We start from the raw sequence: 16,267 nt of genomic DNA on the forward strand, positions 1-16,267 counted from the left end.
GAGATTATAATTAAATAATCCCAACCTTCTCCTCTGTGTGTCCCCATCCCCCTCCCTCCCCTACTATTCAGTCTCAGACCCTGAGACTTAAATGGTTGAGGTGCAGACCTGACTGTCAGGTTAGCCCAGCATCCCTCAGGCCTTCTCCCAGTGCTGTTCCTGATGTGATCCTACTATGTTTGGTTACATGGTCTTTTTTGTCTGTCATTTAACCTCCTGGCTTCTTGGTCTGGCTCTCCCTCTGCCCTTTCCCCTTTCTTCACATGACTTACGGTCATATCCACTCTAGACTCATGTCCTTGCCTCTGGCTTTGCTCTCCCTTTTATCAATCATAAACTCCGTATTCTACCATATCTAGGGGTAGCCATGACCTTTCCTTTTTATTTCCTTTTGTCATTCACCTCCCATTTACTGCTCCTTGCTTTAAAATCTATGGGCACTGTTTGCTTTGTGCCGTAGACCACCCCAGCCAGATGTGGGGGTCCCTGGGACAAGGGTCCTCGAAGACTAGGTGGGTTAAGTCTCGGCGGAGACAAATAGAAACAAACAAAGAGGCAGTTTGAATCGAAGTGTGTTTTGCAGCTCTCAAGCAAAGAATTCTATACATAATGAAACAAGTATTGCAACTCTGAAAAGATGTGCTCAGTGAAACAGTCACATAGTACAAATACCATCATAATCATTTGGCACAAGAAAATACCAAGTCATTCAAGTATTCCAGCTTCCAAAAAGTGGTTCAATAAAGCAATCATGGATGGAACAGGTAATATCATTTTCACTTGGCATGATAAAGTGCAAGAATCATTTAAGGCTAAGGTCATGCTTCCACAAGCAGGTTCATAAATTTTTTATGGGCAATCATTGTCTAGCATCTAGTTCCTGCCTTTTATAAACTGTCCAAGTATAATTTAAAACTATTTTAATTCCTCTCTTACTATCATGCTTTCTTTACCAATATGCCAAGGCCCACTTCCAATGGCACAGGCATAGCCATACAAGGTCATTTATCATTGGAAAAGTTGCTTTGTTTGTCTCTCCACTATTAAGTGGCTTTGTAAATGACTTGTGAAGCAAAGCACCTACTTCCCCAGAGATAAGGCCATAAAGTCCCGGTCTAGGCTACCAGGACCATCTCGTGAATAAGAACGAGAAATAGAAAAAGAACGGACAAATTGCCATGAGAACCATGGCTCAATATTTTGTTCTGGCCAAGAGCTCCACAACTGGTTCCAGGAAGCCTCCTTTTGAAGTTTTAGCCTCAGTCTGTGGACCTTGCCACACAGATTCTACTGCAGTTGATGTGGCAGCTTTACTCGTTGTTAAGGTTTGATTTTGACTGAGGTTCGGTTGCAGGATTTCCCAGCTGTGAGGGAGAGGAAGCTGTACCAGGTGTCGAGTGTGTAATGGACCCCGTGTCTTGGAAGAAAAGCAGAAAGTGCTCTGGAAAATGCTACTAAAGTGCAAGCTTGCCAGACTCGGTTTCTGTCTGCCCCCAGGATGGCAGGGAAGATCTGTGAAGGCCTCAGTTGTCCGAGGCATTTCTGTCACCCCAGCTGGGTTGTTCAAAAAAATGAGGGACTCTGGGTAGACCCAGCAATTAGGAACAGCTGTGGGAGGTACCTTGTAGGTTCTTTCCAGGCTTCTCCTCTTTGGCAACTATAGGGAGCTGCCACACCAACCCGGGTAGAATCATGTGACAAGTTCCACAGACTGAGGCGAAGACGTCAAAGGAAGGAGTCTTTCTGCAGCCGGTTATGAAACTCTTGGCTGGAACAAAATACTGAGCCATAGTTCTCATGGTAATTTATCTGTTTTATCTTCTTCTATTCTCTTTCCACATTTACAAGATGTTCCCGATAGCCTAGGCTGAGATTTTAAGGGAGAAAAATGAATAGGAAACCATCCCTTGAGATGGGGTCACTAGCCATGACTTTATCTCCAAGAAAACCAGCGCTTTCCTTCATAAGTCATTTATAAAATTACAAAATAGTATTTTGATAAAAACATTCCCAACAATGAAATTTCATATGTGTTATCAGAAGTGGGCTTAGGTGTATGGTAAAGGAAGCCTTACATGAAAAAGAGTTAAAATAATTTAAATTTATTTAGAGATTCACAAAAATTAGGTACTAGAAGTTAAACAATAACTGACCATAAAAATGGACTAACCTGTTCTCGGAGATACGCCATTAGCCTTGGATGGTTTTGTGATTTACTGTGCCAAATGGCAATGATGTTATCTGCTGCACTACACACAGCTTCTAAGGATTTCAATACCTGCTTCATTATGTATAGAATTCCTTGCTCGAGAGCTGCAAAACACACTCTCATTCAAACTGCCTCTTTGTTGTTTCTGTTTGTCACGGCCGAATCCTTGCCCATCTAGTGTTTGAGGACCCTCGTCCCAGGGACCCCCATATCTGGAGTGGTCTGTGTCAGGGAGCTATGAAGAGGACCACAAACCATGCTGTGGAGCATACCTGCTGATCTTTTGGGGTCTGATCTGCTGAATGGGGGGGGGGGGGTGTCAGACTGTGGATCTGTTGGTTCGTGTGGTGACCTGGGCAGAGGCCCTTGGACTCAGACCCTCTCTACATATGGACTCCCTCAGGCAGGGCATACTCTGCAGCCCTGGCAGGTGAAAAACTTGGTGCTTTTATCCCTACCTAGTGTGCACATACAGACACTGCTTTAGGTGCGTAGTAGGAAGACGGATTGGAAAACTGAAGGTCTGGTTTCTAGAAGTTCTGAGCGTTGCACTCCACATTCAGTTTTGTGAGCTACTTTGTAAACAGTTTAGATGCTGGTAGAAAATAGACGATGGCGATTGTCCTTAGCAATCCTTGATTCGAATCTTTTTACATTCCCACTCCCACCAGCCACAATGATATAATTCAGGGAAATTCAAATTTTGGGTACAAAAGGAGTTTCTGAGATGCAGAAGATTTGCAGTTGTGTATGGTGTTGGGTAGGTAAATAGGGCAGATTCCTCATCTTGTGTCATAGTCCATATGGTAGGAAGCAGACATTAAATTATTCTTCAACACTGTGTTGTGTGTTGTCTTTAGTGGAGCTATGTTTGCTTGAAACCCCAAGGGGCATGAGGGCCTGCCAAGGCATATAGATCACCTCTATGGTCATCTCCATTTCTAAAAAGTGACCTCTAAAGCATGAAACCTCTCTGTAAAAGAAATCAACAGTAGTTGGAGGATCAGAAATATAACAGTTTAGGAGTAAGTTTGAGTTGGTTTTTCTTTCTTTCTTTCTTTCTTTTTTTTTTTTTTTTTTTTTTTGTAGTTGTGAAGTCTGTGTTCATTTCATTTGTACACACATACAATCAAAGAAAACATTTGTCATCTTATCCCCTTATCCTTTCACAAATATTAGACACAGTGTTCATTGTTATAGCTTTGTAGTAAGTACAGAATTCACATTTGTCTGTTGGTGACAGTGAGATATTGAAGTCTCCCGTTGTTGGTGCATGAGGGTCAATGTGCTATTTAAGTTTCAAAAGTTTTTCTTTTACAATGGTGGGTGCTGTTATATTTGGGGCATAGATGTTAAGAATTAAAATGTTAGGTTCTTGGAACTTTATTTTAAAGACAATATACTGTCCTCATCATTTTTGATTAATTTTTTGTTTGAAGTCTATTTCGTTTGATATTAACATAGCTATAGCACCTTGATTCTTACATCGATATCCTTAGAATATCTTTTTCCCACTCTTTACCTTGAGGTATTTTCTATCCTGGATGTTTCTTCTATACAATAGGGGGATGGATTCTGTTTTAGCATCCATTCTTTTAGCCGTGACTTTTTATTGGTGAATTAAGGGCATTGATGTTAAGAGATATCAGTGAGCAATAATTTGTTATTCAGAGTATTTCAGTAGTGGTGTGTGTGTGTGTGTGTGTGTGTGTGTGTGTGTGTGTGTTTCTTTTTCTTTCACTGATAATGTGAGGTTATTTATTTCATGTGTTCTCATTTGTATAGCTGACCTCCTTGGGTTGCATATTTTTCTTCTAGTGCCTTGCATAGGGCCTTGTATTTGCAGATAGAGACTGTTAAGTTTGACTTTACCACAGAGTGTCTTATTTTCAACCATCTCTGGTGATTGAGATTTTTCTGTGTATAGTAATCAGGGCTGGCTTCTGTCGTTTCTTCAAGACTGCAGCACATGTGTCCAAGCCCTTCTAGTATTTAGAGTCTGCTTTGGGAAGACAGGAATAATTCTAGTAGCTATGCCTTTACATGCTCAAAGTATTTTCTTTTTCTTCCGGTGTTCCTGTTAGTCATAGTTTTTGTCTTAGAATGTGCCACCATTCCTGGGTGTCTTGACTACGGAATTTTTAGATTTGACATTTTCTGTGCTTGATGTGTCCATTCCTTCTATTTTATCATCAGTGTCCAATATTCTTTCTTCTATCTCTATTCTTCAGGCGACCTTTGCCTCTGCAGTACATCTTTGAAGTCCTAAAAGTTTCATTTCCACGAATTCCCTCATTTTGTGCTTTCTTTGTCGTTTCTTCTTCCTCTGTGGTTTCAGTTCAGCACGGTTGCTTCCATCCTTGTCTGACAGGGTCAGAGCTCCAGTGGAGACTGTAAACATTCATTGGATGAAGCTGGGAGGATGGAGCCTCGGTTACCTGTTGAGACCACACCCTGTTGAGATACCCAAGCTACAAGGCATCTCCCATGGAGAGCTGCATATGGGGAGTGGAAGTAAGCAAGCTGGGGGAAGTATGAGAAGTTGCAGGGATAGGGACAGCTTATCAGTTTGAAACTGAGGCCCCATATGTCTGTGACAGAGCTACAGGATGTGTTGTTGCCCTGCTGGGTTTGGTGCCTTGGTTCAATCCTCCTTCACTACGTACACATTTTCCTTTTCTTAGAATGGGAAGTGATGTTCTGTGTCATTGTGTGTTGTTTCCTGATTTCTGTGTGTTAATTTCTAAATATGGCAATTAAGATTGTCTTGAGTGTCAGAAGAAACTTTCTTTTTTGGAGGGTGGGGGGTGAGGAAGCTTTGTAGTTGAAGCTATTCTAAATTCCTTATTGGGGGTGAGATTTGGGTGCCTACAAGCTGAACCCATTTCCTGTTCTTTTGTCCACCATGTTGCAGTTGAAACTGATCAGCCACTTTCTTTCTCATGCTGGTGTGCCTTCACCGTCATAGACTAGAACCTTAAATCAACTAAGTTGTATTAGAAGCAATTGCTATTCAACAATAAGCTATTTTGCTAGCCAGATGGTTTGATCTTTTTAATTTTGTTGTCTTTGTTTTTTTTAAGGTAAAGTTTCTTTGTGTAACCATCCCTGTTCTCAAAGTAGGAATTAGACCAGGCCGACTTCAAACTTAGAGATCCACCTGACTCCTGGCTCTACAGTTCTGTAGGCCAACAAGCCTGACTTGTTTTGGTTTTTTTTTTTTTTTTTATATTATTGGCTGATGGGCCTGGATGTTGGTTTTTGTACAAGTCAAGAATATGCTGTGGTGCTGATCTTCCTCCACATTCTCAATGTATAAGTTAGACATCGAGTATCTTCTGTTTGTCAGGACAGCACGTACTCAAGATAGTAATAGTACCTAAACCTTCTGAGTCATTGGATTGCAGATGTGTGGCATTATTCCTATCTGTCATGTTTGTTTTGACTTTTAAAAAATGAATATTAGTGTCTTAACTATGGATAAATATGTACCTGATATGTGCCTATTCCTCATAATAGTCAGAACATGACCTCAGAATTCCTGAAGTTGAAATAGTAGATAGTTATTAGTCACCTTGTAAGTACTGGCAATTGATTCCAATTATTTGCAAGACTAGCAAGAGCACGTCACTGGTAAGCCATCCCTCCTGCCTTATGTTGCTTATTTATGAACAACATTGATATTGTTAATATTTCATCCATCTATTTCTGACTGTGTAAGCATGCATTTCCTATTAGTAAGATCTTACTAATGTTACAGTTTAAACTGGGGCACTTAACATTTGAGTTCTTTCTGTTTTCTTCAGGAGTGTCAGGGTCTTAATATGTACTGCTAGGTGTCCAATATCTCATTACATAAACTAGGCTAGCATCCAACTCAATGAGATACATCTGCCTCTGGATCCTAGTTGCTGGGATTAAAGGCATGAGCAAATACACCCAGCTTATTCACTGTTTTTGTTGTTAGTAATTATTCAAGTAATTTCTCTGCTATGTACTCACTACTGTTGATCTTTTTGCTTTTCTCTGTCTATCTGTTAGTAGGCATTTCTCTCGCAAGACTATATTTTATTCAATTGGCATAGAAATGGCAAGGATCACCATCCTCTTCAGTTTGCTTCTAAAATGACTTAGCAGTTCCATTATATCATCCATATTATGAAATAGGTGTTGGAAGTACCAGAATTATAAGAATATATTGTCAATGTAGTATACGTTTACGGTGCTGCCAGTAACAACATCTTTGTTGTACACACATTTGGGATATGTTAGGATGCAACGACCTTTGGTGATGTGCATGTGGACTTCACTTTGGAAGAGTGGGCTTTGTTGGATCCTTCCCAGAAGAGTCTTTATAAAGATGTCATGCTGGAGACTTACTGGAATCTCACTGCTATAGGTATGACAGTAAATATTCCTTTACTTTTGAAAATAAGGGGCAACTGTTTTTTGTTATTAATTATTGTACTTTCAATTGAGAATGAGAAAGAATGAGGTGAATAAATCAGGCATGGTTCTAAGAGTCAATGAAGATAGTAACTTAAATTTTACCTAATTTCCAATAATATAGCCTACATTTTCTGGTACTATATTTTAGGTTACAATTTGGAAGACCATCATATTAAAGAACATTTTCAAAATTCTAGAAGACGCGAAAGGTAATTTTCATGTACAAGCTAATACAATTGTGCTTTTGAAGAAATTTTTACTGTGTCATATAAGTTTTTTAAAAAGAAACATTTTTTAAAAAATCACTGCTTTAAGTCTATTTGTGATTATTAAATTCTCCCAAAACCATGTGTCTTAGTCAGGGTTTTACTGCTGTGAACAGACTCCATGACAAAGGGAAATTATATAAAAACAGCATTTACTTGGGACTGGCTTACAGATTTAGAGGCTCAGTTCATTATCATCAAGGTGGGAACATGGCAGCATCCAAGCAGGCATGGTGCAGGAGGAGCTGAGAGTTCTACATCTTCATCTGAAGACTGCTAGTAAAATACTGACTTCCAGGCAGCTAGGATGAGGGTCTTAAGACCATCACACCTACTCCAACAAGACCACACCTCCAAGTAATGCCACTCCCTAATTTAAACCATAATATCATGTATCCCAATGTCAGGTATCTGATTTGTGTCACATTCTGATTTGTCATTCCTCTAAGAAAGAATTCAAGGAAACTTTTTTTTAAGCAGACATCACCATTTAAATCCTAGTCCCATTAGATCTGTGCTGCAAAACTGCCAATTTATTTGGTCTTGTAATACTCAGATATTGTAAAAGGTATACACATTGACTGGGTAATAAGTATATCTAAGTATATCTCCAAAACCTTTTAATGAACAAGTAGTCCATATTAAAGCTGGTATTACTCTTATGCCTAGGTGAGAGGAGCAGTTTATGAGAGTCAAGAATGTTGTTGTGGAGAAAACTTTCTCTCTATAAAGTCTATGAGGAACGAAAAGGTCAAAACAGTGTGAATGCAATATGGAAACCTTTCATTTTTTTATTCTTTCAGTAGATATAGCACATGACTCATTGGATACAAGCCGAGTGGGCATAGATATATTGAAAGAAGCACTGTACTTTTCTCTCCAAAAATAATTAGAAAATATGTAGTGGTGTAAGGGTCTATGAGTGGCCAAAGAACAATACCCCAGACGCAAACGGTATGCTAAGGCACAGTGTTTATTCTTCAAAAAAAGAAATCCAGCTTGCAGGGGTCTACCATTCATCAGAATGGAAGGCAGAAATGTGAGCTTCACAGGCTTAATTTAAAGGCAATTTGGGGAATTTCGGGGAGGAGTAGGTGACCTTTATCCTTATTGGTTGTCTGTATTTCCAAGGGTATGCATGTCTCCAGGACTGGCTATGACCCCCAGGACTTTCCAGGGGGAGCCCAGAAACTGTTGCTGACTCACATGGCCATTTATTTTTTGCCTCGAGCCACATGATGAGGCAGCTCATCATTGGCTGCCCATGGAGGCTGTGGTTTTTCCAGTAACTGACTTGCCTAGACTTGTCCAGTTTGGAGAACAGAAACTTAGGCCTAATCTTGCAAACTCTTGGTTTAAAACCTGTCATGGGGTTTGCCTGACTTAGTCCTCTCAGTAGTCCCCACTTGAGTAGATTTTCTTAATGTGATACACATCTACAGTTAATTAGTTTTCCAAGTTTATTGGGAAAATAACCAAAAACTCACACTGTAGAAGATTTTTGAGTTCTAGGAATGTGGACATTCTTCTCTTTGTCCTGGTTCACTTTGCAAATTAAGTATGACTCACACTATAGGAAATTTTTTTAATGCAACCAGTGTGGTAAGGTTCTGAGTTCTTACTGTCTTCTTCAAATATGTGAAAACCATCATAGAGACAAAGGATGCTATAAATTTAAGCCATGTAATAAGTGCTCTTACTATCATATCTATTTTCAAAGATGCAAAACAACCCATAATGAAGAGGAACATTAAACAAAGTGATAAAACATTAAGATCTGATTCTTCTTTACAATTAGACCAGATTGTAAAATTAATTCATTCAGATAAAAAATAATTGGTATAGTGACTATGGTAAAGGTTTCACATATGCTGATCATCTTTGCAGGCCTGAAAGAAGTCATACTGGAGAGATACCCTATGAAGATACTAAGTATAGTGAAGCCTTTGCACATTGCAGGAGTCTCCAAATACATGAAAGAATTCATACTGGAGAGAAATTCTATGAATGTTATCCATGTAGTAAAGCCTTTGCGTATCACTGCCATCTTCGAATACATAAAAGAATTCATACTGCAGAGAAACTCTACAAATGCATTCAATGTGGTAAAGCTTTTTCAGAACATAATACTCTCCAAAGACATGAAAGAACCTATTCAGAAGAGAAACCCTGTGAATGTAATCAATGCGGTAAAGCCTTTGCAAGTTATAATATTCTTCAAAATCATAAAAGAACTCATACTGGAGAGAAAGCTTATAAATGTAATCAGTGTAGTAAAAACTTTGCAAGTCAGAGTCATCTTAAAAGACATAAGAGAACACACACTGGAGAGAAGCCTTATGAATGTAATCAGTGTGGTAAAAACTTTGCAAGTCAGAGTCATCTTAAAAGACATAAGAGAACACATACTGGAGAGAAGCCTTATGAATGTCATCAATGTGGTAAAGCCTTTTCAATCCACGATACTCTCCGAATACATGAACGAACACACACTGGAGAGAAACCCTTTAAATGTAACCAGTGTGGTAAAACCTTTAAACTACACAGTCAACTCCGAATACATAAAAGAACACACACGGGAGAGAAACCCCATGAATGTAATCAGTGTGGTAAAACCTTTGCATGTCCCAGTAGTTTCCAAAAACATAAGAGGATACATACTGGAGAGAAACCCTATGAGTGCAGTCAGTGTGTTAAAACGTTTGCCTATCACAGTAGTCTCCGAATACACGAAAGAACACATACTGGAGAGAAACCCTTCAGATGTAATCAATGTGGTAAAATCTTTTCACAGCCCAATAGTCTTCGAATACATAAGAGAACACATACTGGAGAAAAGCCCTATGAATGTAATAAATGTGGTAAAGCCTTTCCATATGACAGTAGTCTCCGAGTGCATGAAAGAACACATACTGGAGTGAAGCCTTATGAATGTAACCAGTGTGGCAAAGCCTTCGGATATCACAGTCATCTTCAGAGGCATGAAAGAACACATACTGGAAAGAGATCTTATTAATGGTAAAGCCTTTTTATGTCACACTAATCTTCAAAGGCATACATGAATTCATGCTGGAGAGAAACCTCAAGAAAGTATTTAATACGGTGAAAGCTTTGCACAGTTTTATGGTCTTCATCATTATGAAAGTATGCATACTGGAGAGAAATTCTATGAATGTAGGCAGTGTGGTAAGGTCTTTGTGTTATGGAGCCCACTTAGATCCAACACAACTCACAAACCAGGTTAAGGCTGATGACAGTTTATTGTAATCAAGCCGTTACTGATCAGTCAGGGCCACAGAACATACTCAGGGGCTGAACTTTGCCCCTGAGCCTGAATGGTACCAAACATAAAGCTTGAAAAACCACAGACATCTTGGCCAAGCTACAGCAATGTTCTTCTACCAATCAGATTTAGGGCGTGGGGCATTCCTTATGTAGTTGATCTGTGTCACCTGATGTGGAATGTAGGTTTTACAGTCTCAAAATCATATCCATTTTCTCTTTGTGGTTAGGAACAGGAATTGTGCTTTGGGGGAACAAAAGATGACTAGCAGAAGCTGTTGTTAGGAACAGTCAATATGTTTTGGGAAACAGGGACTATGGTTAGGAACAGTCATGATGTTTTGGGGAACAAAGATGGGTAATGGAAGCTTATCAGTTATTAGGAAGTCTCCAGTTCCCTGTGTTCTGGGAACTTGAATTTAGTTTCACTCTATGATTAAATAAAGTCTGATAACAAAATGGCTGACTGTATCTAGGACAATTTTTTTTAACTTGTTCATAACATTTGCATATTACAGTCATTTTTTAATACATAAAAGAGAGAAACCCTACAAACGGAGTCAATATTAGGAAACCTTTTTTCAGAACAGTTACTTACAAATATATAAAACGACATATCCTGGCGCTGGAGAGAAACCCTACAAATATAATCAGTGTGATAAAGCCTTTTCATAACATAGTTATTTACAACTAGCTAAAAGAATACATGCTAGAGAGAACCCAAGGAATGGCAGCAGTGTGGTGACGCCTGTGCATGTGGCCGAAATCATAAGAAAAAGGCTACTGCAAAGAAATCCCATAAATGTAGTCAGTGTGCTAAAGCTTTGCGTTTCATGGTATCTTTATGCAACATTAAAACCCTTAGTGTGTAATCAATCTGCTAAAGGCTTTACACATAATAGTAGTGTTTAGGGACTGAACAAATTCATACGGTAGGGGACCTAAAGAACTTTAAATGATTTTATAAGAACTTAAGTCAACATACTTCAGTTGCACAAGATTATTCTGGAGAAAACATCTGACAAGTGTCAACAATCCAAGCATTATGTTCCTTTTTATTTTGTTTGTACTTGTGAATTCATATGCACAATATCTGTATGAATACTGACAAGATAACCACTTTAGATTTCACAATTCTCTTCAATTACACAAAATAGCTCATCCAGCTGTAAAAGTATTGGAGCCTTTTCTGTTGCTGAAATAAAACATAATGCCTTGGGGCAACTTATAAAAGAGTTTAATTTGACTCTTGGTTCCAGAGGGCTATGGCATCACCACGAAAGTGGCAGCGTAACAAGAGTCACACGTGATGGCAGAAAGAGGGGGCTTACACCGCACGTCCTCAATATGCAGCAAGAAGTAGCATCAGACCTAGAAACAGTGTGTAGATCTAAATTTTCAAGCCGACCACAAGGGATGTATTTTCTTCAGCAGGGCAGCATTTCTTAAATCTCCCCAAAATAATGCCAACTGAGCAGCACTGATTTCTCTAACTTCACGCCTATGTGCGTGTGCTTTCTGCTACCAATCATGGTAAAGAAAAACTGTAGGTAACCTTTTAGGTGCCTTAATACCTGAGTTAAAGGAATGAATGCTTACACTGGAAAAATATTCATGAGTAAAAATTATTTAAAATTTTCTTTTCATTTTAATTATGTGATCTCAGTGTGTGTGTGGGTGTGTGTGTTTGTGCGTGCGCCCGCGCACGCGCGAGTGTTGATTCCCTGGGATCTTCTTGTAGCAGAAATTACAGGGATTTGTCAAAAGCCTGACCTTGATCCTATAAATGAACTTGTCTTAACTGCTTGGTCATGTCTTTAACCCTGTAAATATTTTAAAGAATTTATATATCACTGTGATGTAAGGAAGTAAGGAATAACTCATACAAGAGAAATATCATATCTGTGTGAGTGATCTGATAGACTTTAGACATCATCTTCAGTTTCAAGAAAAAAAGAAATCTTGTTTCAATCCTTTTTCATCATAGCTTTAACAAAAGTAAATTGTTTCCCACGTTCACTCACCTGTTAATGGTGGAGATCAACCCTTATTGTTGTGGCCTGTATTTTGCAACATTTGAAGTGGGTATTGAAGTTTAGTGTATGTGTGCCAAATCCATTTACATAAATATATTAGGTTATTTCTTATGTGCCTCCTGTTCATCTTCTACTGCACTGTCACTCGGTGATCATGTTCTCTGCAGCCATGTATATAGACTAGGACCCATTAGCAGGTCTATTGTTTAGTGTCAGGCAGTGTGTTATACTTTTCAAGTAAGGGTGTCTGTGAAAGGGTGGTGGGTGGTTGTTCCTCGTTTTGTTTTTATATTTTCACAAATTCCTTTGAGAAGATGTTTGCTATCAAGCCTGGCTTGGAGGGCAGCAATTAGTCAAGGCTGTATTTGAACTCCCAATTCTTATGTACCAGCCTACCAGGTACAAGTCCAAGAGTAGTAGCTGTACCACCAGTGTGTCCTGTTTTGTCAACTCTATTTCAACAATGTTAGGATTGAAATGCCTAATAAAAGAGAATATAAGAAACACTAAAGCTTCATATGTGTATCCAAAGTAGCATGTTCATCTGTGTGTTAGAGATGTAATGAAGTAGGATAATCAGCAATCAAATGTAAATCTCACAGTGTAGTTTGATATGCTGTGGATATGTAAATGTTATTCGATGTTCTTAAGGGATTCTATAGGTCTTCTTATCTCTTATAGAAAGGCAGTTTGTATCTTTGTCCATTTGATTTAATATTTTTATGTAGAAGGTTTGTGGATTGAGAATTATATATATAAGTGCACCATGAAAAGCTACCAAGATTTAGTTGTGTTTGTACCAGGTCGTGGGGTAAAGAAACACGCTGGGGCAGTCATATCCACCCGGGGCCGAAACAGCAGGGTGAGCAGAGTGAACTGCTTTGGGAAGGAATCCCCAGGAGAGGGTGGCTTGTGGACCGAATGACAGAGTCCTCGTGCTCGGCTCCATACTAGAGCGGCGTCCTGGGGCCGATAAAGAGATAAGCCATCCGTTTCATATTTACTGCAACAGTGGGGGATAGGGAGGGGATAACAATGTTGCTGTGAGGGAACTGGGGCCTGGAGAGTGTTCCAAGTTAGTTCAGAATACTTTTTCTCTATTCAGATCAGGAAGAGTCCTCAGCATAGGTCAGCTTTAGAGTATGAGTTCTCCTTTCCCTGTGGTGATGCCAGGCAGGTCAGCTCCTTTAGCTAGACCTCAAGCAAGCCATGGAATCAACTTTCCTTGGATTACACGGGTCATCTTTTGAACCTGGATTCTTTCTCAGGATTTATCAAACCAGAAGCCCTTCATTATCTTGAGGCACATCATAAATCCATTTGTAATTTCCAAAAATAGTTATCTTAGGATTTCTACCAACACTGTTAATGATGGTAGAACATCCCAAAAGGGGGAGGAAAAGGACTTAAAAGATCAGAGTAACTGATGGGCAGCCCTTCCCATGGTATCCCACCTGCTCAGAGAATAGGGAGAGTTCTGTAAAAAGGTAACCAGGGTTATGGCAGGCCGTTAACAGGGTGTCAATGCATGATCCAAAGGCAGGACATTTCTGGCTGAAAGTGGAGTTCCTTCAGTGAAGCCATCCACTGAGGGACATAAGCTCTAAGGATGTAGCATAGAAGATGTGGTGTGCACCTACTGAGAAAAACCTTGGTACAGGTAAAAAAAGAAAAGAAAAGATGCTGCAGATTATTTCCCTCAGCAAATAAGGATCTGAAACTCTTTACACAGTGCAAGATTTTCACATGCCTCTCTTTGCTCATTTCTGATACAAACTGTTAAATGGTTGTTGCTTCCTTTGATGAGTTATTCTGATTAAAGATTATCTGGAAAATGATCCACCATAAAGTCAACGTTCTTTCTTCATCTCTATCCACATGAATGGGTGCTGAATTTTGTCAAATGCCTTTTCAGCATGTAGAGAGATAATTATGTGATTTTTTTTATTCTTTGAGTTTGTTTATATAGTGGATGACATTGATGAATTTTCATATATTGAACCATCCTTGCATCCCTGGGGATGAAGCCTACTTGATCATGGTGAATGATTTTGATGTGGTCTTGGATTTGGTTTTCAATAATTTTATTGAGTATTTTTGCAATATTCATGAGGAAAATTGGTCTAAAGTTCTTTCTTTGTAGGGTCTTTGTATCATTTACGAATGAGCATAATTGTGGCTTCAGAGAATGAGTTGGGTAGTATTCCCTCTGTTTCTATTTTGTGGAATAGTTTGGAGAGTATTGGTATTACATCTTCTATGAGGGTCTGAAAAAATTCTGCACTAAACCTATTTTAAAATCTTGGACATTTTTTGGTTGGGAGGTTTTTGATGACTGCTTCTATTTCTTTAGGGGTTTGGGGGCTGTTTATCTGATCCTGATTTGACTTTGGTACCTGGTATCTGTCTAGAAAATTGTTCTAGATTTTCTAGTGTTTGTTGAGTATAGGCTTTTTGTAGTAGGATCTGATGATTTCCTGAATTTCCTCAGATTCTGTTATGTCTCCCTTTTCATTTCTCTCAATCTGATATTCTCTCTGTGCCCTCTGGTTAGTCTGGCTGAGGGTTAATGAATCTTGTTGATTTTCTCAGAGCCAGCTCTTGGTTTTGTTGATGCTTTGTACAGTTTTTTGTTTCTATTTAGTTGATTACAGCTCTGAGTTTGATTATTTCCTGCCGTCTACACCTCTTGAGTGTATCTGCTTCTTTTTGTTGTAGAGCTTTCAGTTGTGCTGTCAAGTTATTAGTGTATGCTCTCTCCAGTTTCTTTTTGGAGGCACTCAGATCTGTGAGTTTTCCTCTTAGCACTGCTTTCATTGTATCCCATAAGTTTGTGTGTGTTGTGCCTTCATTTTTGTTAAATTCTAAAAAGTCTTTGATTTCTTTCTTAATTTCTTTCTTGAGAAAAATTCCTCTGCTTTCTCCAGCTCTATCTTGATTTTTTTTGTTTCTCTCCATCCCCTCTTTATTTTCCTACCTTTTCTTCACCTACCTCTCTATTGTTCAATCATGTATCACCTTAACATCAATCCATACCTCACACTCCAGGTTTGTTGTATGTTCTGTTATTTTTAGGCATCAGCCTTAGTCCACGGTGATCTGATAGAATTCGTGGGATTATTTCAATCTTTTTGTATCTGTTGAGACCTGTTTTGTGACTGACTATTTGGTCAGTTTTGGAAAAGGTGCCATGATGTGCTGAGAAGGTATATTCTTTTGTTTTAGGGTGAAATATTCTATAGCTGTCTATTAAATCCATTTCGTTCATAACCTCACCGTGTTAGTTTCACTGTCTCCATTCAGTTTCTGCATCCATGATCTGTCCATTGATGAAAGTGGGGTGTTGAAGTTTCCCACTATTATTGTCTGTGGTGTAAAATATGCTTTGAGCTTTAGTAGACTTTCTTTTATGAATGTGGATGTCCTTTATTTGGGGCATAGATGTTCAGTATTGAGAGTTCATCTTGATAGACTTTTCCTTTGATGAGTAAAAAGTATCCTTCCTTGTCTTTTTTTATGACTTTGGGTTGAAAATCTATTTTATTCAATATTAGAATAGCTACTCCAGTTTGTTTCTTGGACCATTTGCTTGGAAAGTTTTTTCCTAACCTTTTACTCTGAGGTAGTGCCTGTCTTTGTTGCTGAGTTCCTGTATGCAGCAATATTGTTTGTGTATCCAGATATTGTTTATGTATCCAGTCTAATAGTCTATATCTTTTTATTGGAGAACTGAGTCCATTGATGTTAAGGGATATTAAGGAATAGAGATTGTTGTTTCCTGCTATTTTTGTTGTTAGGGATAGACTTATGTTTGTGTGCTTTTCTTCTTTGGTGTTTGTTGCAAGAGGAGTAGTTTCCTGATTTTCCTAGGGTGAAGTTTTCTGTCTATTATTCTTTGTAGGACTGGATTTGTGGACAGATATTATATAAATTTGTTTTTGTCCTGGAATTTTTGGTTTCTCCATCTATGGTGATTGGGAGTTTTGCTGGATATAGTAATTTGGGCAAGAACTTGTTTCTCTTAG

The sequence above is a fragment of the Micromys minutus genome (genome assembly GCF_963924665.1).
Source record: "Micromys minutus genome assembly, chromosome: 29".
Taxonomy (NCBI): domain Eukaryota; kingdom Metazoa; phylum Chordata; class Mammalia; order Rodentia; family Muridae; genus Micromys; species Micromys minutus.